This window comes from Pteropus alecto, unplaced genomic scaffold (genome assembly GCF_000325575.1).
Source record: "Pteropus alecto unplaced genomic scaffold, ASM32557v1 scaffold25, whole genome shotgun sequence".
Taxonomy (NCBI): Eukaryota; Metazoa; Chordata; class Mammalia; order Chiroptera; family Pteropodidae; genus Pteropus; species Pteropus alecto.
Window position 1 is genome coordinate 17,478,351 of NW_006441955.1, and position 12,980 is coordinate 17,491,330.

Here is a 12,980-nt window from a genome sequence, read left to right on the forward strand (position 1 = left end):
AAATATGAATTCTCAGACCTGCTAATCAGAAACTGTAGGGAGTAGTGCTCTAGAACAAATTTATATGCAGTACCAATGGTCATCTGGGCCTCGCGAGGGATGAGAACAAACAAAAGCCATCAGGAGAGAAGGCAATGATGCAGACCCTTTCTAGATACAGGATGGCATGGTCTGTCCTGGCTTTGCTCTGTCAATATGAATTTTTCCTTATGTAAAGATTTATTTTTCTGCTGCTTTATACATATGGCTGAAAAGTGATCTCTTAGCTCTACAAGAACTCAGTTAACAGAGATCGATTAATCTGAAACAATTTTAGGAGGATTTGATTGACTTGGTTTGGATGAGTTACAGCCAGGCTGACAGGATTGTATGGGAAAAGCAGGGCTCACACTTGTGTGTGGTAAGTCAATTCCCAGAAAAGGGGAACATCGGGACTCATAAGACTGAAGACCACTAATATTCTAAATTATATTTCTAATTTTTATTAAATTTCTTGCCCACATTTTGATTCTTTTGTACTTTAAGTTCTGTACTCATTTCTGTATGCCTTAGTATATGAAAATAAAACAGGTTTTTCAAGAAAGTTGAATTTCTGCTGGAGTAAGAGGTAATTGGAAGTTTGACTTTCATGCTGGGGCTTTTATTGCCTGCTTAAGATATAAAGTGTCATTCCTCCAAAGCTCTGAAATAGCTCAATAAAAAACCACTAATATTGCTGTTCAGGCATTTTAATTAAGCATCTTTAACTTTCACTACCATGATATTCAAATAATGTCTGATGCAATGAGTCTTTCTGGTTGCAAATCTGGAAGCCCTCCAGTAATTTAAGCAACATTTAGAATGAATTTAATTTTAACTCAGATTCTAGGTAACTAAGAATTATTTTTACTAATATCTAAAAATAATCACAGATTTGTTATACCTTTAATCTTCTTTTTTTTTCTTTTCATCATTAATAAACAGTTATTTCCAAGTCCAGGTTTTTATATTTATTGTTTCCTTACAGCTAATTATGCTGATTTCCCAATGCCGTACAATAAGAGGAGACTTTCAATCATAAAGATGATATTTGCATCCAGAGACCATGGAGACATTCCTTGATTTAAGAGATGAACTCATTTACCATGGAGAGTGGATGGTTTCATTCTCAAATCCTACTCTCCAGGGACCCAAGGAGACTAGAACTTTGTGTATTTACTTCCCACCACATTTTTTATTTTGTTTTTTTAAATGCATTCAAAATGGTGCTAGTCACCTTTGCTGCATGGACTGCATGATATGCAATAAATCTCATTTTAGATTAAAAAAAAAATCAAATATCATCCAGATATTTGGCAAATATCATCCAGAAGCTGGCAAATACTCTCATTTAAGGGCCAGCGAGTAAATAGGCATTATGGGCTACATGTAGTCTGTCATATCTCCTCCTCCTTCTCCTCACCTTCCCCTTACACCCTATTTTCTGCCTCTTCTACTTCTTTTGTTTTTTGTCGTCTTCTTTTTCTTTGTAACTTATCCTTAGCTCTTGAGAAATGCAAAAACAAGCTTCAGAGTTGGCCCACGAGCTTTTTTGATCCATCATTACAGTCTAGAAAAGAACCTGAAAGTGATCGAATTTTCTCTTGTCAAACTCGCATGAATTTTCTATCATCTTTTTGTGATCAAATCATATGACCAGATTGTGGTATAAGAGATGAAACATGCAGAGCAAAGGAAGTAAGGGACAACCAATTGATAAATGATTTCAGAATTAATAATAAGGTATTTATAAACATCTATGTCATGCCAGATACTAAATAAGTACATTTTTCACTGAGTCCTCCAAACCACACTAGTAGATTTTATAATTCCCACTTTATAGATGACAAAATAGACATGAAGAGGTGACATTACTAAGTAACTTAAACTATTTGTTGAGTTCAAACTCAAGTTTCTGTGGTACATAAAGCCCATCTTCTTTGTGATATACCAAATTGTGATCTTCTGTAGAATAGAGTGAGGAGTACTGCATACCTCTCCACTGATTTGTAAACATTTAAAAAACTGTATTCTTAGAGTATATAATGAAATTGTTAAGGTGTTAAAAGAATTTTACAGGTACTTATTAAAGTCAGTAAGTGTAAATAAGTTTGAACTGCTTAGAAATAACAGTATCTTTAATAATAACATTGTCTTTTGCTATACATATGGTTTGAAAAGTTCCAAAGTTCTTATCCTAATAAATTGAAATAATGCATTGCCTAAAATGTTCAATATACCTTGTTCCCTGTTGCCATATCAGTGCACTTATAATCACCATGTATTCATGAAATGTGTAAGATAAATGTGGGGCTATTTTTCCTCTCTCTTTTTCTGAGGCTCTAGAACTGAAATGAACTTGCTTAGTTAATGATGGAGCTAAGACTGCTTTTGGATTTATATATACCCTTAAGGTAATGAATATTTTATTACATTGCTTCTTGTGTGTTGCTTTATGTTTTAGGGAGAGTATTTTCTTTCTTTCTAATGGATATACAGCTGGACCTACTTTTCTCAGATTAGCTTACCATCAAGGCTATTATTCCATAAATGTGCCTCAGATGTTACTTAAATCTAGCTTGATTACAGATGCTCCCTACAGTTTTATTCAATTGCTTAACTCTAAGCATTATACCATCAAGCCATTTAATTTAGCCATCTCCAAAAGTTTTATTTAAATTGTTTAATGTTATGGTTATTAAATAACTCATTACTCAAACCATAAAAGAGAGATCTTAACACAGTAATAATGTTACTATCTGAATATTACTTTTTCTTCTAAGTCTCCAACATAGTAATAAAATATTGTATCAACTCTTAACATATTTTTGTGAAATATAGTAGATGTCACATTATATCTGGACTTTATAAATTAAGAGCTCATAGTGTTTTATTGGTTTGCATTAATTATAAAAATAACTCAAAAGTGTTTCATGGTTTAATCATCTTTCACAGAACAAGAATGTCTTAGCTTGGGCTGCTATGACAGAATGCCATGAACTATGTGGCTGAAACAATAAAGAAGTATGTCTCATAGTTCCAGAGGCTGGGAAATCCAAGATCAAGGCACTGGCTGGCAGCTTCGATGTCTGGTAAGAGCCATCTTCCTCATTCACAGACAGCCGTCTTTTTGTTGTGTCCTTATATGCAGAAGGGGCAAGGGGTCTCTTTTATAAGATCACTGTCCCTATTCATGAAGGCTCCATCCTCATGACCTAATTATCCTCAAAGGCCCCCATCTTTTAATACTATCACATTAGGGGTTAGGATTTTAACCTGTGAATTTTGGGAGTACATAAACATTCAGTCCATTGCAGAGAATATACATTATTATCTTACTTTTTAATTTAAACTTTCATGAACTCACCCTGATGTGCTTGAGGCATTATGTAAAATTTCACAAGAAGTTTACATCTTCTGGGGGGGAAATACATAAATATAAGTTAGAGCTGTGCTGGTTAATATTGTAGCCCCTGGATATGTATGGCTATTTAAATTTATTAAAATAAAATACATTTAGAAAGTCAGTTCCTGAGTCACACTAGCCACATTTCTCCTGCTCAGTAGCCACTTGTGGCTAGTGGTTGTTGTATTGGACAGTGCAAATACAGACATTTTCATCATTGCAGAAACTTCTATTTGGCAATACTGTTAGAGAAAAAGAGACTAGCATTTTTGCATATGAGTTTATTATATATTGATTACTTTTACTTTGTGTATATGCAAATTTTATTTAAAAAAATCTTATAAATAAATAATAAATAAGAGGTCAAAACAATATACCAAAGACAAAGAAATGGAGATATAAACAAGGAAGGAATGAGAAAACTGTACAGAGAACTATTCGTGATAGAGTAGTAATTATTCTCAAAACTTAGCTCTAAATTTCTTAGCAGCCAGGGCAAAGAGGGATAAACAGTGACCAATATCAGTATTTTGGAGGGAAGGAAAAACATGTTCATAGATCCATAAAGTAGATTTAAATTATCTGCCTTATAATGTTACTTAAATAGATCTGAAATAAAACTTACAAAGTATATACTTCTTATGTTTATACAACTTATAAAATATGTAAAACTAGAAAAATAAGTGTACAAATTAAATATAATTCAAACAATAAAAAAGTATATTTGGATGTTTACTGACATAAAGTGGCTGTTTTTAACATGGAAATTCTACTGACCACTAAGACATTGGTTTTTCTGAGTTTGGCATGTATACATCTTTGTCAGGCCTACTTTTTTTCCTCTTCCCATCCTCCCTCCTTCAAAACATGGCATGCAGTGAAGAGACGAGAAGACGCTAAGTGAGAGGACACTGAGTGCCTAAGTAAGTCTTTCGCTGTGTGGATGATGCCTGATATTAGGGCTACTGTCATTCATTCCTCTTTGAGAATTTCAAAAGGATAGGAGGAGCAAGAAGTATGATACATAGATTTGAACTAAAGTTTCATATTGTTCTTATTACAAAAATGTTAAGTGAGATAAGGGCTATGCATTCTTATAAGTAACACTATTCTAGAATAACAATTTTAGTTAACACAGGAATTTGTTACTAATTTCTCTTCTGTGTAGACTGAATTCTTTCATCATTTTTTTTTCTATTAACTCTGCCATTAAACCTTCCATTCTATGTCGCACTAATGTAAATCTGACAGTAAATATATGCACATGGATCTTATTGTTATAAACTCTGAACTATATAATTCTCATTTACTATTAAGACATTATATACTAGGTCATCATAAAATCATTTTTTTCCCTCCCTGGCCTGGAATCCTAGGATAAATTTATTATTAAAGGTCTTTTGGGATATGGAGCGTAAGTAGCATAAGAGAAAAAGAAATTGAGAGCAACTTTAAAATAAGAGCAATGTTGTTTCTCCACTTATTGTTCTTTATAGTGACTTTCAGTGAAAGCCAATGAAATAACGAGAAAGCACAGATCTGTGCAGAAATGGCTAGTAGCTGGTGAATGGCAGAAGAAAACTAGAGATTGTAATGGTTCAGGAATGCTACTTTTAATAAAGCTTTGCTTGCATACATGGATAAAATTTTAGGAATATTAAGAAAAGAGAAACTAACATGTTCCTTAATGCATGTCTCTTATATGACACCTCTGAAAACTTGGCTTTTGAAGAGCAGGGAAATTAAAAAAAAAAAAAAAGAAAGAAAAAGAAAAGAAAATCAGCAGGATAGGTTTTCCAAAATTGGTGACGTAACCTGAAAGCAAGTATCAATCTCTTTTAAACAAGAGGAGTGGGATGGTTGGACTGATTGAAGATTTCCTGGATTCAGGTTAGCACAGAGAAGAATCACTTGAGGTAGAGCTGAAAGAGAAATCATATAGGTATTCTATCTTTTAAGAAAACAGTAGATGAGGTGGAGTGAAAGAGAGTATTGCTAACACCTCTAGGGCAATGGTATTGGCAATATTCTGGTTTTAAGATGGTGATTACTTCACAGATGTCCACTTTATTGTTATATTTCCTAACTTATAATATGTTACATATAGAATTAGGTATCTATTGCTGCATAAGAAATTATTCCCAAACTCGATGACTTAAAAAATATTATCCTCACCATTTCAAGAAAGGTGAGTCAAGAATTCATAAACCATTTAGTTAGCTTGAAGTTTCTCATGAAGTTGCAGTGAAGATATCAGCCAGGGCTACAGTCATCTGAAGGCTTAAGTGAGGCTGGAAAATCTGCTTTCAAGGTAACCTACTCAAATGGGTAGAAATTGGTGCTGGTTTTTAGTGGGAGGCCTCAGTTTCGCTTCATGTGAACCTACTCACAGGCTGCTTCACAACACGGTGGTTGCTTTTCCCATGGTGGGTGATTCAAAGACTCAAGGCAAAAGCAGCAATGCTTTTTATGACTTAGCCTTGAAGACTCATATTATCTCTATACCTTATTCTATTTGTTGGAAGTTAGTCAACAAGTCCAACCCACATTCAAAAGAAGGGAATTAGGCCCCAAATTTTGAAGGAATGAGGATCAAAGAATTTTCAGACATTGAAAAATAATCATATCGGTTTTTGAAGGTTTTAAATATATAACAAATAAAAAAATCCATGAGCTCAAATCTTAAGAAGATATCAATGAGAAAAATAAATGATCCCTAAAATGAAGATCACAGATGAATAATAACAAAAGAGAATAGAAACTGTTGAAAATACAGTAAGAGTGGGAGACACTAGCAAAATGAATTGGAAATGAATAGGTAATTAAAAAGGATTTGTAGTAAATTGAATAATGGCCCCAAAGATATCCAGATTCTAATCCCTAGAACCTATGAATGTTACCTATATGACAAAGGTGACTTCGCAGATGTGATTAAGCATCCTGAGATGGGGAGATTATCCTGGTGGTGCTACAAATGTCTTTACACAAAGAAGACAGAGGAAGATTTGACTACAAAGACAGAAAAGGAGAAGGTGATATAATGACAATGCAGAGATAAGATTTAAAGATGATATGTTGTTGACTTTGAAGATGATTGAAGGGGTCATGGGCCAAGGATTGCAAGGAATGCTGGTCTAGAATCTGGAAAAAGGCAAGAAAACAGATTGTCTTTTAGAACTTCCAGAGAGAAACTCATGTTGGTTTTGACCCAGTGAAACCCACTTCAGACTTCTGACCTCTAGAACTGTAAGAGAACAAGTGCGTATTATTTTATGCTACTGAGATTTTGATAATTTACTACAGAGTCTATAGGAAAATAATGCAGGATTGGAGAGAAATGTATAGGCATGGAAGAGAAAGAAAGGAGATTCAAATTACTCATACCTGACTGAACAACAGTACTGAAAAGATACATTGAGAATTGTTTCTAAAATTATTTTTCTGCCTATGTGATAGTGGAAGGGTTGACTCCTAGCAGTATAATGAGTAAGTGTAATTTCAAAATTATTTTCATTAAATCCTACCTATTTGTCACTTTTGATAAGTTTTGATCTTTCTCACCAGCAAATGACTTTTAAATATGTGAAACCACTTCTCAGATCCATCATTTGAAAAATTTAGTCTTAGTATGCCCTTGACTTTGCAATTTCATATCTGTTGTATGTAAAGCTTTCTTCATATGAACTACCTGCTACTTAAATATCAGACATGATAAAATTTAAGACAAAACATTATTAGGGAAAAATAGTTTACCTTGATAAAAATTTCTTTTCACTATGAAATATAGAATTGTAAACTTGCAATATCTTTTGATACCAAACCAAATGAGAAAAAAATTGTAGACCTTTTTCACATATAGGAACATATAAAACAAATAAGTAAATATTAGTGAATAGAATTTATCAAAAGTTAATGCATCATTAGAAATTATATTTATCCTATGAAGACAGCATTAGTTCAGAATTATAAAATCAATGTATTTCACTCTATAACAATTTAAATGACAAGAATGAGATAATTATCCCAAGATATAAAATATAATTTAAAAAATGTAACACTAATTCAATAATTTTAAAAAAATCTCTGAGAAAGCAAATTATAGAAGATAATTTCCTTAGCCTGATAAAGATAGTCACAAAAATTCATACCAAACATCACTCCAAAGAGATTTTCCTTAAAATTCAGAAATAAGACTTAGATGCATGATATCACCACTTTAACATTTTCCTAGTTACTAGCCTTTCAATAAGTCAGTTAAAAGAATAACATTTGGAATACCTTGAAAAAACTAAATTATTATTTTGAACCAATATAATTGTCTACTTGAAAAACCAAAAGGAATCTACAGAGAAATTATTAAAATTGATGAGGGTTTTTCAGAGCTGTAATATAAAATATTGATATGTAAGTCAATTTTATTTTTATATACTATTGCAACAATTTAGAAAATATAATTTAATATATCATGTGTAATAGCAATACAGTGGTTTTGAATATAACAAAAAAGATTACTATGAAGAAAAATACAACTTATTGAAAGACATTATTAAATAAGATCTAAACATATAAGAAGATTACCATATTTATGGACTGAAAACAATATTATAAAGAAAGTTAAATATGATATTCCAAAATGACAAGTTAGTCAAGTGTCCTGACTAGTAGAGCTAACTGTAGAGACTCAATTCCTTATTTCCTATAAGATGCAACCTCTAAATGTCTCTGGTAATTATAAAACACTAATAGCAAATACGGTTATTAAAAATACAAAATTATTTTGTATTGATAATTACAATAAAAGGACAATGAGTTAGGAACTATCAGCTATGCAAAATGAAAAGAAAACATCATTTTGGGAAAGATATCAACTTTCAAAAATTAAAACCAAAGGACAGAAAGTTAAACATTTTATGGTGTAACAAGTAAACCTTCACATTAGTAAGGGCCTCAATCGAATGACCAATGACCTCAATGACCAGACTTCGAATCATTTATAAGTAATTTAAATGAATTTATTGTGTAAAATATGTAGTAACTATTTAAATTCTTGAGACAAATTGGTTTTCAAAATTTGGTTAATGGACATAAGAGTTCAATACATCAAGCATTAAGCAGAGTACGAATAACAGTGACTGTGACTCTCCACATGTATAATTAGTTCTTATAACTAAAGAACTGACCAGTACTGATGCAAAGGTGCACTGCCCAGATCCCCTTTACTAGACCAAATCTCTCTTTTCCCCAGCTGTTGTGAATGTTGTTTGATGATGGATCACAGTCAGTCCCTCTCTAGAAATTTCTCTTTGTAGAAGGGAGTTGTTTTGCCCAAGGTTATGTCCCTCCCTGGGGACAGCCTACATCTAGTGGTTGATGTAGGGGCACAGAGTCTCAGATCTCAATGTGGGACAGCGCTGAAGGGCCATCCTGGCTCCAGAACTTTTTGTAGGATGTGCTGAGGTCTCTCTTGCACCAGGATCACCCTGTTACAGGTGTTGTTCTAGAAGGAGTAAATTATTATCTTTGCATTCTAGTTTCCCCATGAATAAAATGGAGATATTAATAATAATATCAGAGGGTTGTTGATAGAATTAGTTAAGATAATTCGTGGGAAACTACATAATATTAAAAAATTAGCTTTTATTCTTCGCTTGATTATCTTTCTAGAATTCTTTGCATGCTTTTTGTTTGTTTAAACATCTATGAATGCACCGTTGAAGTAAAATCAGTGATACTTTTCTGGCCTTTCACTTTTATCTTTTGTTTTACTGACAATGTGCAAGGAAACAGGAAGCCACTATTAACAGCCTAACTTAAATGAGAAAAATTAATCACAGTTTTCTTTTTTATATAAATTTTGTCTTTATTACAAGTTGCAAATTATTTAATGAGAGACAGGAATGTTATCCAAATGATACAAGATTAATTTGCATTTGGGTGGGACTTTTGTTTGTGGATTTAAATTTTATCTCTAACTGGAACTTTAAAAAAAAATAAATTTAATCTCTTTTGCCACACGATGGTAGTGTTGCTTCTCTTGTTAAGCCATAAAAATAGATTTCAGATACCAGTTAAAATTGTAAAAAATTATATTTCTCTAAGGAGACTTAACAAGAAAATATTAGTTTCATAAAGAAAAAAGACTCCTACACATTTATGTTATTTTTAAAGAGCAGAAAACATCAGTGCCAGTGTTTCCTGAGGAGAATTGCCATTTCTTCTTTAGGAAATATATCTTTGCACGTCAGGAACATTCTCATCATCTCCCTTCTTAAGGGAATCTTATTTTAGACATTGTCTTTTAAACTACTGTCCCTTTTAGTTGGGTTGACCAGTATAATTTGTTTCCTATTAAGTTGATATAGATATTTATCTTGAAGAGAAACTTTAAATGGCACTTATATTGATTGTAGTATACATAATCTTTTATAGCAGATTTAGAATTAGAAGCCAACTTGGAACTTATCTAGTGTTACCCTCTATTTGCATGCAGTAATTTCTTCTGTATCATCCAGAACAGATGGCCATGCAGTTTTTCAAGTGTCTCTAAGGATGTCCTTCATGGCAGCCTCTATTCGTTGTAGGACCCCTAGAAAAGGAACTCGTTTGCTATTATTCTCAACATAATGTGGTGTTGCTTGGAAGCTGTGAAGCTTCTATTTGCTTGAATTCAAAACCATTTCATTTGTCTGGAGGCAACCATCTTGTTGAAAGAATGAGTCATAGGATAAAATTATGAAATGCAGTTTGATGCATACTGTATTCAGTCACAATCTGTCCCATGGATCAAACAATATTGAAGAAATATAACAAGCTACATTTTGTACTCTGAGAGATCTGAGTTTAACATGTCAGAAATTATTTATTTTCCTCATGACCATTGCAGATTTACTGAAATATTTAGACAATTAGAATTTTCTCTTGCTCTGTCCCCAGAAGTGCAGTTTTCATTAATATTAAATTTTACAATAAGCAGATTTAGTGGAGGAAATAAATTCTTTTGTTACCTTGTCAAATGGGATGGTGGCATGTTGAGAAGGCACACCTGTCTCGGCAGGGTTTTGTTATGTTCTCAGGGAAGACTTTTCTCCTCATCCAGTAATTCAGTGACTGTAATCGATTGAAGGTAAAATGGTAAGAGAGAGATTTGTGGAAAGATTCAGACTGATCTTACAGGAGTCTGAATTACATTGGAGTCACTGTGGGTCCATGGTGCATTCCTCAGCTTTGTAGATTTAGAAATGTCCTCTTATCAGTTCAGCAAGGGGCTGATTATACTCTGAGGGAACCGACCACACTAACTGATCTCAGAAGAGAATAAAATATAAACCTGAGTTCTTCTTTGTCACATTTTCCATGAGAAGTTCATCTGGCAGATAATCTGCAGTGGCCACTGTCCATGTCAGACCATTTTAGTGGATTTTATAATAACAGCTCCCCAGAGAGTACTATGCCAGGTAGATAGATGAACCAGAACTTGACGGGATATGCTACTTTTGCAGATAGCTAATCACTTTCATTTTATATTTCTTCTTGTTGGTTATAGTTTCAGACCCTGACCTTGAATTCTAATTTGGGTCCTGGAGCAACCTATGCATGACAACTGCATTCACTTTTGTGATTATAAATTTTGTGATGTCTAAATCTAGAGATTAAATATGAGTCATTTGTTTTTTAAATGCATGCCATTTGTAATGATTTTTCTCTGTTACTACATAGCATTTTGATCAAGAGAAGGAAGGAAAAAACATTTGAATTTCCTCCTATTTTGATTAGACATGATAGGTACTCTGGTTAAATAAGATGCAGAGGGCGAAAAAGTAGAATAGTGATGTGAGAAAATGGAGTTAGATAACAATTTGGTGTTCAAATGGAAGGCCAAGTAAAGATTCCTATAACATACATCTTTAAAAAAAATCAATGCTGACCTTTTTTTACTTGATGGACATTTACCATATATATGTATATATATGTATGTTTATATATATATAACATTTACGATATATATACATTTACCATATAAACACATTTAACATTAAACATATGTTAAATGTGTATATATGGTAAATGTGTATTATATATATGTATATAAACAAACATATATGTTTGCTCAAAAATTATTTAATGCTTACTAAATGCAAAGGACTGTATTTGTTCACTCAAAAATTATTTAATGCTTACTAAATGTAAAAAACTGTATTTGTTCACTCAAAAATTATTTAATGCTTACTAAATGCGATGGACTGTTAGGCATGAAGGAGACAAAGATAAATAAGACATAGTCTGTATCTCAAGATGCTCAGAACCTAATGGGAGAAGCTAACAAGTAAATTGGCAGTTCTAATCAAGTAGGTTATAAAGAAGCACAAGGTGGTACTGATAGAGAGGAAAATGTTAGTAACCTAGCTCTCTATTATATTTATCAATAATACAGTGAAAGCGTATTTAAGTCAATATGTTTTTACACTTTTACATTGTTGTCCTTTTGTTGTAAAAGATTTAAGATAAAATAGATAATTGTTCATAAAGATGAGATACACTTATTACATATATTAGCAAATCAGTCTAATTAAGGTCTTGATTATGGAAGTAATGGTCCCCAAAAGGTGATATTTTTAAAAATCATTTTGATGGGGATGTAGCAATATCTCCCAAATTTTTAATATATCCCCCAAATCACCTCACATTAAACATTCAGTCTATATGAAAACAGTATGTGTGGGATGCTGGCACAGCTTCAGGCAAATCTCTTAGAATCTACCCTCTTCTCACCCCGCGTATGAACTCACCCAACCAGACTGCTGCTACAGAGCTCCTCCCATTCAGAAATTCAGAACCTGCTACTGTATGGAAGTCTATGATAGAAAGCCAAAGTCATCGTAGCAAAAATAGAATATGCGCTATTTCTATGTGATATATAAAGTACTTATCCAAGATGTTAGAGTCATGATTTTAACATTCTTTGCTTTAACAGCACTTTAATACCCTTAATATGAACCAGCAGAACATACTCTGTTGCACTTTTCAGAACTTTAGAGAACAAAACCACTGAGCCAGTATGGATCCTTCTTCGGTGAGCTACAGAGAATCTATGCTCTAAATCCTTATCATGACCTTGAACTAGTGAAATCCTATCAATTACTTCACTAGCATAAATAATCTTAAATAAAATTTTATCTATTATTAACCCACCAAAATGGCATTTGGTATGCTCCTATTATGTGCTAGATGCTATACTAGTTATTGGGGGGGGTTCCTTGTCATCCCTATCTGCAGAGAGTTTGCACTGTATGTTGGGATATAGATTTAGTAATGATCTTTCATATAACGAATATTCTAATTATTTCTCAAACATAGTGCCACAAAGATACTAGAGAAGAATAATGAATATTGTCTTTTGTTGTCAGAGAAAGGGTCTAGAGAGAAGAGGCCATACTTGTACTGATTCTTCAAGAATGAATAGAAATTTTCTAGGTGGTTAGCACAAAGACATTTTGAGAAAGTATTATGAGGTAAATTACATATGATTCATTTATTCTTTTTATTTTAAGTTCTATTT

At 32.7% G+C, this 12,980-nt stretch overlaps 1 long non-coding RNA gene across 1 annotated transcript in view; it reads left to right on the top strand.

Moving 5' to 3' along the window:
* Positions 1-12,980, top strand: part of LOC112485777 — an 80,532-nt gene that overhangs the window by 19,572 nt on the left and 47,980 nt on the right. The window contains exon 3 of the long non-coding RNA XR_003048556.1: positions 2,974-3,110. This is a non-coding gene — a long non-coding RNA (uncharacterized LOC112485777). The remainder of the gene's footprint in view (positions 1-2,973; positions 3,111-12,980) is intronic.